The 10,966-nt window shown below is 47.8% G+C and overlaps 1 protein-coding gene across 1 annotated transcript in view; it reads left to right on the forward strand.

The window, feature by feature from the left end:
- Positions 1 to 611: 611 nt before the first annotated feature.
- The window catches only part of ST6GAL2 (ST6 beta-galactosamide alpha-2,6-sialyltranferase 2), a 56,338-nt gene continuing 45,983 nt past the window's right edge, over positions 612 to 10,966 (forward strand). The window contains 1 exon segment of the mRNA XM_010863009.1: positions 612 to 680. The gene's annotated coding sequence lies outside the window, so the exon portion shown is untranslated.

Below are 10,966 nucleotides of genomic sequence, written 5' to 3' on the forward strand. Positions count from 1 at the left end.
GGCAGCGGCGGCGCGGACAGGCGTGCCTTTACAGGCTACCGCGACGCCCCAGTCTACGATCACTTTGTGCCAGCAGCGGGGCTCGGCTCGCAGCCGGGGAGCGCCCACCTTGTACCGTTTGCGCCGCCGCCGCCAGGCAGTGGGGAGTGGTCGCGGAACTTCCCGAAGCCAGCTGCCGCCGCTAGGTGAGCACGGCAGCGAGGGGAGGCCGGAGGAAGCCTCGGAGGCGGAGGGCGGGGGGCAAGGGGTGGGCGCTGGGGAGCGCTGGGCGGGGCGCGGCGCAGGCTCTGCGCGGGGGCTGGGAGCAGGGAGCCGCCGCCTGGAACAATGAGGCGCATCGCGCCGGCCCGGAGGCCGAGTCCCCCGCGCTCGTTTTCGCCGCCCAACACCGAGCGAACAGGACCAGAGAAGACCCCGCCGGCCGCCCGGGACGCGAGCGCGGGTCGCTGGGTCTCTGGGTCGGCGCCAGGAGGCTGCTCGGCGGAGGCGGGCTGCTGCTGCGGGAGCCGCTGAGCCGCGCGCGCGTCTGGCGCCCGGGCCCCGGCTCTCTGCTCCAGTCCGTGCAATTGTGGGAGCGCGTGGCGCGCACCCGAGCGGCCGCGGGAGAAGAAGATGTGACACGCTCGTCCCCGACTCCACGCCACGGGGTTGGGCGCAGGGAGGCGCAGCGTACGGAAAAGGTGGGCGACCGAGGGCTCGGGGTCGGGCGGTGCCAGACGGCTGCCGCTGGGTCGCCGGAGCCGGGCGCAACTCCACACCGAGTTAGACTCGGCGACCCGCTCCCAGACCTGTGGTGGGGTGTAGGGGGAGCGCTGAGGACAGTTTTGGGGGGAGAAGCAGGAAATTCCTCGAGAGGTGAGCCCACCGGAAGACTTGCGCTCTGGGGATAGGGGGACACAGTGTGCCCCTCAGTGACACTGATCTTTAATTTTGGCTCTAGAAGGGGCTTCGAGGTCTTTAATTGTCTTCTCGACCCCACCCGCAGGCACAACTGCGCTTCTTAAAGTCTAAAGTGCGTTGCACTGATCTCTAGTTTTCTGTAGCTGAAACGTTTGGGGCAGAAGGATCTTGTGAATCCTGAGCAGTGGGGTGTTCGTTCTTGCGCACTGGCGCGAGGAGGGCGGCTTCGGAGTTGTCCCACTTTCCACCGTGTACCGAAAGGAGATTTGATGCATTCGGGGATATGGAATGCAACGTCCATCTCCTTCGGATTTTGCGATGCAGGGGAATGGAGCGGAGTGAAACTCCTGGCTGGAGCTAAGCGGCTGCTGCCTCCTTCCAAACCGATCCGAATAGCTGTTTGAGAAGCCGTGCTTTCCAGGAATTTAAATGAGACTTTTTGCGAACGCCTTCCAGGTCTCTCCCCCTGGTACCGTGTTTGTTTTGTCAGGCTGAACTTTCAAAGCTGTTTTATAATCCGAGAAGCACTTTGGGAGAAGAGTAATGCTTGGCAGGATTGGTTGTGAACGTATTTTTAGTGATCAGGCTGAAAAATTGAGGAGAGGCAAACCATATTTGGTCGGAATCTTTGCTTTGTGTGCGGTTGGCGTTCTGACCGGGAAGGGGCCAGCTGATCCCCAGCTCGGTTGGCTGTTTGCTTGGTGAGGACATTGCTGGGGGACTCGAAAAGCATTTTAAGTACTTTCTGCACATTTTAAAGGCCTCGGGCGGGTTACTCGATAGTTACTTTTTTTTTTTTAATTTTGGTCGACATACTTTGCCATATTGAAATAAAATTCATGACCCGTGGTTTTCAAAAATTGAAATGCTGTTGTTGCAAACTTGGGGTTGACGTTTTCTTTTAAAAGGAGAAATGATGTGTGGCCTTGAGCTTATTTTTACCCTGCTATTTTTCTGAAACTGGCAACCAAAATTTTTCCAACCCTTGAAGGCTCGCATTTCCCACATGCATCAGGAAAACTGTTGGCAGTAGGGAGTGGGGAATGCTGGAAACTAATGGAAGAATTGCCTTGAATTTTACCGCTGAGTTTAAGAAAAGTCACTCAAACATGTTGGAATTCTTGATAAAATTTTTGTTGTGAGTGAGGTAAACTGGGGGTATTCCTTTCTGCTTGGTGCAGGTGAAGCTTCTGAAGCTTTGTGCTAAATCTCTGTAGAGACTGTGTAATGAACCTCAGCTCTTAGTGGGGTTCTGAACCCAAAGTTCAGACAAGAAGGGCCAAAGGTGGGAGAGAGCTCAGCAGAAACCAGCATTTGCTGAATGTAGTAAGTGGTACCTGCGATCTGAGAAGTAAAGAATTGAGGACATTTAGACTGTAGGATTCAAAGCTGAGATAATTTCACATCTGAAAATATGTGAATGGATTATTATGTAGAGAAGAGCAGGCAGCGGTGCTCAGTCTCTGATGAGGATAATTAAGACGGAAAAGTTTACTCATGAGGTGAACACATCTGTTGGGTCTGGGGAAGGATTTGTGGCCAGCCTGTGAGATAAGTTGAACAGTGAAGTGGTTGCTGAGAAATTCCTGTAGATGTTTGTTTCTGGAGCTCTTTTTTTCTGAGATTCTCCTTTTCCTGAGATGATGAAGTGTGTGCATGCTTATACTAACTGGAGTTTTATCCTCTGTGTCTACAGTTTATCCAAGTGTTTCTCAGTGCTTAAGTCTTTCTATAAATACCAGTTTATTTCTATACTTTTGTACCTATTACTTAGGTAAGCCAATGACAAGTTCCTTTCCAGAAACTTGGAGATATTTGACCTTTGAGAAACTTTTAATTAATGTCTAGATTTGTTGTCTCATTCTTGATGCTTTTGCATAAAAAATGTTTTATGCATTAATAATTGGGACAGCCTTTGTTTTAATATTCACCTAAGTATACAGTGTTTTTTCTCCCTCCTGGATCTTCTATTATATCATCTTAATTTGTAATTGCTTAAATTAAGTGAACTACTTTACTTTTCTTGCTTGAATGTCTTAGCAAAGATAGTGCCTTCAAGGTAGGGGTATGTCAAGCTTTGCGATTTTAATCATTGGACACTCCTTTAAAAAGAACTAGGGGATTAAATTGACAGCAGCAGTAAGAGAAATAATTACATAGAATCAGATACTAATTTTGGAATCAGGACTGTGCAGGTGTAATTTACACAGCAGTTTTCAATGTTCTTAACAGGTTGGTGTCAAGTCCAAATCCTGAGTGTGCTGGAAGATGTGACCAGCTACTCTTATGCATAAACATCAGACTGTGGATTACTACATCTGCCATTTTTCTACTTTTGAGCGATTTATGTATAAACATGGGGCTTGGGCAGAAGCATGGATTTATTATGGCTCTTACAAAATCCCATCCTGATCTTAAATTCTAAGCCCCATCCAGCCCCCCTAAATTGATGGGGAAGAGATGCAATTCAAAATGCATGGAACACACCTGGCCTGTGGGTGAAGTGGTGGCCCTAATGTAAAGGGTGTGAGACTGGCCCTAATGTAAAGGGTGTGAGACTGGCCCAAGCAGTCCTCAGCCAGTAGTTTGGTCCAGCCCTCACATCCATCCTAGACCTGCCACTTGGTAAAAGCTGGGTTTCCCGCAGTGGTCTGCCTACTGTCTTCCCTTGGCCGTAGGCAGGTTCCGGTCTGCCTCCCAGCACCAAGTCCCTCCTGCTTTGACATGGAATTGCCCTGTGGATGGACTGACATCAGAGCACCGCCACCCACTCTCAGGGACTTGTCTGAACAGACCTGTCCATACCCCTCCCGCTTTCCGCTGCCCACTGTGGTCTTCTCCAGGAAAGAATCCCCAGTTCCAGGCAGATGTTGTTTCTAACAAGTGTGAGGGTTGGGGTAGCAGTTTTGCGCTGGACTTTCTCAGAGAATGAAGCAGGAGGGTGACCTCTCGGTCCCGAGTTCTGCACAGACCTGCATGGTTTTCAGGGCTGCCAGATGAAGACTCTGCTTAAACTCTCTCCAAGGTGTCTTCCAGCATGCGGATTGCGTGGAATGGATAATTGTGTTTTCTGGCATATTGAAAAGCTAATTCCCCTGCTCAGAAGAGAAGGAACCTTTAGTTATCCATACTGGACATCCCTTCCAACAGCCCATAGTCCTGGGGAGAGCAGTGATGCCAAGAATAATCAGAGCCTCTGCTTTGAGACTTTTCATGCCCCACCCTGCTGTTATGTCTGCACAGGGCATCAAGGGGCACCTTGGCCATAACCTGGGCCATGCTATGAGACTGAGCTCAGAAGGAGGAAGTGGCTGCCTCAAGAGTGAGAACAGAGCTGGGATCTGAACTTGGGCTTGGATGTCTCCAAATGCAGATGACACCACCCTGATGGCAGAAAGGAACTGAGGAACCTCTTGATGAAAGTGAAAGAGAAGAGTGAAGAAGTTGGCTTAAAACTCAACATTCAAAAAACTCAGATCATGGCATCCGGTCCCATCACTTCATGGCAAATAGATGGGGAAACAATGGAAACAGTGACAGAGTTTATTCTCTTGGGCTCCAAAATCACTGCAGATGGTGACTGCAGCCACGAAATTAAAAGACACTTGCTCCTTGGAAGAAAAGATTGTATATGATCAACCTAGACAGCATATTAAAAAGCAGAGACATTACTTTGCCAACAAAGGTCCATCTAGTCAAAGCTATGGTTTTTACAGTAGTCATGTATGGATGTGAGAGTTGGACCATAAAGAAAGCTGAGCACCAAAGAAGTGATGCTTTTGAACTGTGGTGAAGAAGACTCTTGAGAAGGGACTTCAAGGAGATCAAACCAGTCAATCATAAAGGAAATCGGTCCTGAATATTCATTGGAAGGACTGATGCTGAAGCTGAAGCTCCAATACTTTGGCCACCTGATGCGAAGAACTGACTCATTGGAAAAGACCCTGATGCTGGGCAAGATTGAAGGCAGGAGGAAAAGGGGGTGACAGGATGAGATGGTTGGATGGCATCACGGACTTGATGGACATGAGTTTGAGCAGGTTTTGGGAGTTGGTCAAGGACAGGGAAGTCTGGTATGCTGCGGTCCATGGGGGTGGGAAAGAGTCAGACATGACTGAGTGACTGAACTGAACTGAACTTGGGTGTCTCCAAGGGCCACGCAGCAACATGAGATACCACTCTGAAGAGGAAGCGCACTGACTGAGAGCTCCCAGCCCCACCCAGGCATGCTGGCTCCAGAAGGTTGTCCAGGCTGCAAGCACAGGGCCTGGAGTATGTGTCTTTTGGAACCTGGAGGCAGACAGAAGCCTGAGTTGCAGCTGAAAGGTGGCCCAGGCCATTTGGGATATCCGGTCATGCAGTAGTAGGGTGAAATTCAGGCTCACGGGGTGTGACAGCAGTGACATTTCCAAAGAAAAATATAAGCTAAGATTCAAGAGAATTACCCCTGTGCTTTGAGGCTTCCCTAGTGGCTCAGACAGTAAAGAATCTGTCTGCAATGCAGGAGACCTGGATTCGATCCCTGAGTTGGAAAGATCTCCTGGAGAAGGGAATGGCAACAAGCTCCAGTATTCTTGCCTGGAAAATCCCATGGGCAGAAGAGCCTGCCAGGCTACGGTCCGCGGGCTCGCAAAGAGTCAGAAACGCCTGAGCAACTAACACACTTTTGAGTTATTGGATCATCAAAGAGTGCAAGCCTAGAAAGTAGCCTCTTGGATGTTTAGAAATATATTGGCTAAAGCATTAGAGAATACATCGTCAAGAAAAATCCTGCAGTGTCTTGGTCAGAAGCCTTTGTTTTCAGAAATTTAAAGTTCACATACTTAGTCCTATGCCAGGCTGCTTCTAGGATTTGAGCCTGAGAGAAGAATGCTGTATTAACTTTAGAACCATTGGTTTTCTGTGTTCAAATTATACAAATTTTTCAAGTACAGGTTCTTGCATGTTGCTAATTATTGTGGCTTCTAGAATGACTTTCTGGAGTAGGAAATGGCAAACCACTCCGGTATTCTTGCACAGAAATCCTATGCACAGAGGAGCCTGAAAGGCTACAGTCCATGGAGTCACAAAAGAGTTGGCCATGACTGAGTGACTGAGCGTAGAATGGCTTGGCTTTAAATTATATTTGGGAAAAGGTAAATCTTGTAGATACCCCAATAGCTTTCATGAATCAGAAATTAATGTGAAAAGCAGCTTCCTTGAAAGTCTATTGATGGCTCTTTTGCAGTGTGTTAAAACCTGTATTTGTACCTCTGGCCACAGATGGGTAGGAAAAAGTGCAATTAATATGGAATTTGTTTTATAAATGATACAGTTAATCCAATAGGTGCATGATTAAATGAATGAATTTGCTTTTCCTATTAGAAGAAGGGTCTTACTATGTAAATTATATTTTACAATTGGGAAAACTATACCCCTGAAAAGTCCCAGTGACAAAAAAAAAAAGAGGACTATCTTTTAAAAGACGACGCAAGCACACACACACATTGGCACACCCTCACACACACTCACACTTAAATATGGGAGGAACACATCCCGGGACTGATGTGACTCTATGTCAGATATGAGAGAGAATGTGAATCGTGACAAGTAAACGTTCCTGGCTGGGATTCACAGCTGCTGAGAAACAAACTCAGGATCAGAACCCTGGCCTTCTGACCGAGAGAACACTCTTCTTCCTGTATCAGAGATCTCGGGAGAATTCCACATTGTCAGTGGAGTAGGAAGATCTCAAAAATGTTTAGGGTTTAAACTGCACTCTTCGTTTATTATAAGTAGACCGTGTGTTAGAGAAAGAAATGGCAATTCACCCCAGTATTCTTGCCTGGAGAATCCCATGGACAGAGGAGCCTGGCGGGCTACAGTCCAGGGGGTCACAGAAGAGTTGGCCATGACTGAGCGACTGCACAACAACAAAGACTGCATGTGGGAACACGCGCTTTTTTCTCTCTGTGTGCAGCGTGAGGGTTCTTACAGCGTCAGCATCTCCCGGTACCTGGGTAGGTGCAGGATGCGTTTCATCCTCGGGACCAGATCCTGCAGTGGCATCTCCAGCAGGGTATCTAGGGTGCCCCTAGGGTGCTGGGCTGGGCCAGGTGACTGGACTCCTGGTATCACAACTCAAGTTCCCTGTGGGGGAGGTAGATTCAGAGCAGGACTAGAGGAGGAAGGTCAGGTGTGTGCTTGCTTTATACTGTGTTTTTACATGGTGGATGAAAGCAGGACTGAGGGTTGCAGTTAGATATTTCGACATTGCCCTTGTTTATCCTGTGTGCTTGCCAAGGACATTTTTGCTTAGAGTCCAGTCCGGTCACCTATGTACCTCAAAACCAAGTGTCCTTCCTTTAGTGTCTGGCAGTTTGTAGGGTGAACAGAACACAGGGGCTGTCACAGGCCCCCTTGCTTGTGTGGGGAGAACAGAGGACAGATGGTAAAGTTCACACCAAGATACACAAAAGTGAATTTCACTTTCTGACTCTTTGCGACCCCGTGGACTGCAGCCCGCCAGGCTCCTCTGTCCATGGGATTGTCCAGGCCAGAGAACTGGAGTGGGTTGCCATTCCCTTCTCCAGGGGATCTTCCCCACCCAGGGATTGAAGCTGGGTCTCCTGTATTGCAGATGATTCTTTACCAATTGAGCAAAACCTCGAGCACCTGATGATCTCCAGGTGCCAGGGCAGTGACATCATGGAACATATCGGGTCTGGAGCAGGCCTTCCTTTCTCACATTTTGTTAGCTACTTTAGGAAGTCAGACTTAAACCATTCAACCCTATTATTTGTATGCCTCCCTGAATCTCACAGAGAACACCTGAAAAGCGCCTCTCTTTTCATAATGATCCCAGATGTAGTTGGGCATCTTTGTTCCTTTCTTTAACAGAGCATTCAGAAGTGAGGGACATGTGTAGTTGGCCAGTAATTAGTAAATAAATTGGGTAGGACCTTCCCAGGGAGAGTTTACAAAAGCACTCATCTCGGATCCATAAACGTATCAAATCCTAACAATCAGAGCCACACACATTAGCAGCCCCTGGTGGGATAATAAGGCTGGTCCCCAGGGATGGGCTGGTGGTGGTTGTGGTTGGGCTGCAGTTTTTTCCTGCTTGCCCATGAATCATCTGTGAACAGATATTAAAATTTGGGAAAGGTCCCTGGGCAGGAAAATCAAATCTCAGCTGACCACAAAGAATTGTAAGTGCAGTGCTTTGAGTTCTGGCCCTCCCGGTGCAGGTGGAGAAGGTAACACACACCTTTGGTGGGAAGCCAGAGATGGTACTGTGCTGTGTCCCCAGCGGTGTGTCACACCTGGCCTGAATGTCACGCATGGCCATTACACGTTCTGCCAGCACTCCCTGCAGGAGACAGCCATGCAGACTAAGGGCATCTTCCCGGGAGGGACAGAGGGTCAGCTGCATTTGGAGTCATGAGAGTTTATATGGTGCTTCCTGTATTTTCCAAGCATCTTCCCAGACTACGTCCTCTATGTGCTAAGCGCTCTGCATTGCTTTCCCTAAAGGTCAAGTGAGGGCTCGGGGCAGCCCTGAGTGAGTCAGTTAATTAAAGGAACTCTTTCCATTACTCTGAACCCATACTAGAATGAAAATAAAGACCGTCACCAGTGGTTGAAGTTAGGGACTTCAAGTGATTCTCTGTAGTAAATAGAACATTGCAGGAGTTTAATGAAAGCACATGGAGTTAAAAAAAAAAAATACATGGAGCATTTGAATAAACTGTTCTTGCTACATTTAAGTATGCTTAAGATACAAGGGATGACTTGCAAATGAACAGAGAGGTACCTAAGCGTGGCTTTCCTCTCACCCAAGGAAGTCATTTTAAATCACTTTCATAATCCAGTTAAGTGGATTTTAACGACAACATGTGTGTTGGTCCTTAGCCGCCACGTTGCTGCCTGTGGCATTGCGGCAGTTCTGTCCCGTGACAACCCCCAGCACCAGCAACACTCGGGATCTCCACGAAGTCTCACAGACCCAGGTCGGTTCTGGACATACACACCTGGCAAAGGAAGCTCTTTGGAGGAACCTCCATCCACTGTTGGGCTTCCCAGGTGGCGCTAGTGGTAAAGAACCCACCTGCCAGTGCAGGAGACGTGGGTTCAATCCCTGGCTTGGGAAGATCCCCTGGAGGAGGGCATGGCAGATCACTCCAGTATTCTTGCCTGGAGATTCCCATAGACAGAGGAGCCTGGCGGACTATAGTCCATGGGGTCACAAAGAGTCAGATACGACTTAGCACTGCACCATCCACTGTCACAGGCCTGGGTTGATTCCCACAGTATTCAGTGCTACTGCTATTTGTGGTAATATATTAAAATTGAAAATCTGTGAAAACGGTAGGACCTTAGCTCTCTACACACCCTTGAGCCCTTTTAATTTTCCTCATGAGTCACGCTGTGCCAACTTAATGAGGTTTGCATTACCAGTTGGTTTCTCTGCACTTTTTAATTATGTTGTTGTCCTGGACAAGGTCTTTGAAAACTGAAACTGGGTAGAAAATTCTCTTACTGGGTTCTGAAATCCTGATGCCAGTCAGGAAGGCCTAAGCCTGTGATCAAACTAGCTCACCAACTGGTGCTGTGTTCTTCTGGGAATTCAGAACCATGGGTTATTGAAGCTGGTTTCCAGTGGACCCCAACATTTCAGGAGAGTGTGAACTCAGCCTTGACCTTTGCAGTAGGCTGAGTGTTTTGCTTGTTTGTTTCTCTTCTTTCCAACTGTTTCAGACTGCTTGAGAAGATTTACTCTCAGGCAGGGAACCTCAAAGTCAAGACAATTTTGTGGCCTCCTAGAAACTGATGATGAATAATTCAGATCTTACAAGAGGTCCTGCCTTTCCCTTGTTTGTGCTGTGTGTGTGCTCAGTCATGTCAGACTCTTTGCAACCCCATGAACTGTAGCCCTCCAGGCTCCTCTGTCCATGGGATTCTCCAGGCAAGAATTCTGGAGTGAGTTGCCATTCCCTTCTCCAGGGGATCTTCCTGACCCAGCAATTGAACAGGTCTCCTGCACTGTAGGCAGATTCCTTACCGTCTGAAACACAAGCAACCCTGACAAACAGGTAAATAAAGATGATCTGTTTCCCAGGTGTAGAGGCCAGGCACCTGCTCTGTCCAGCTGAGCTGTGTATCAGGATGGGTGAGGGGCAGCTGTCAGGGGAGGGGGTCCCCTCGGAGTTCAGGGGGGTCTTTACCTTCAGCCTCATAGAGAGGATAATAGAAAAAGCAAGAGAGTTCCAGAAAAACATCTACTTCTGCTTTATTGACTACACCAAAGCCTTTGACTATGTGGATCACAGCAAACTGTAGAAAATTCTTCAAGAGATGGGAATACCAGACCACCTTACCTGCCTCCTGAGAAATCTGTATGCAGGTCAAGAAGCAACAGTTAGAACCGGACATGGAACAATGGACTGGTTCCAAATTGGGAAAGGAGTACCTCAAGGCTGTATATTGTCACCTTGCTTATTTAACTTCTATGCAGAGTACATCATGCGAAATGCCAGGCTGGATGAAGCACAAGCTGTAATCAAGATTGCTGGGAGAGATATGCAGATGACACCACCCTTAAGGCAGGAAGCAAAGAGGAACTGAAGAGCTTTTTGATGAAAGTGAAAGAGGAGAGTGAAAAAGCTAGGTTAAAACTCAACATTCAAAAAACTAAGATCATGATATCTGGTCCCATCACCTCATGGCAAATAGATGGGGAAACAGTGGAAACAGTGACAGACTTTATTTTCTTGGGCTCCAAAATCACTGCAGATGCTGACTGTAGCCATGAAATTAAAAGACATTTGTTCCTTGGAAGAAAAGCTATGACCAACCTAGACAGCATATTAAAAAGCAGAGACATTACTTTGCCAACAAAGGTCCATCTAGTCAAAGCTATGGTTTTTCTAGTGGTCATGTATGGATGTGAAAGTTGGACTATAAAGAAAGCTGGGCACCAAAGAATTGATAGTTTTGAACTGTGATGTTGGAGAAGACTCCTGAGAGTCCCTTGGACTGCAAGGAGATCAAACCAGTCAATCCTAAAGCTGATTCTCAGTCCTGA

The sequence above is a fragment of the Bison bison genome, unplaced genomic scaffold (genome assembly GCF_000754665.1).
Source record: "Bison bison bison isolate TAMUID 2011002044 unplaced genomic scaffold, Bison_UMD1.0 scf7180017864486, whole genome shotgun sequence".
In the NCBI taxonomy this organism is placed as follows: Eukaryota; Metazoa; Chordata; class Mammalia; order Artiodactyla; family Bovidae; genus Bison; species Bison bison.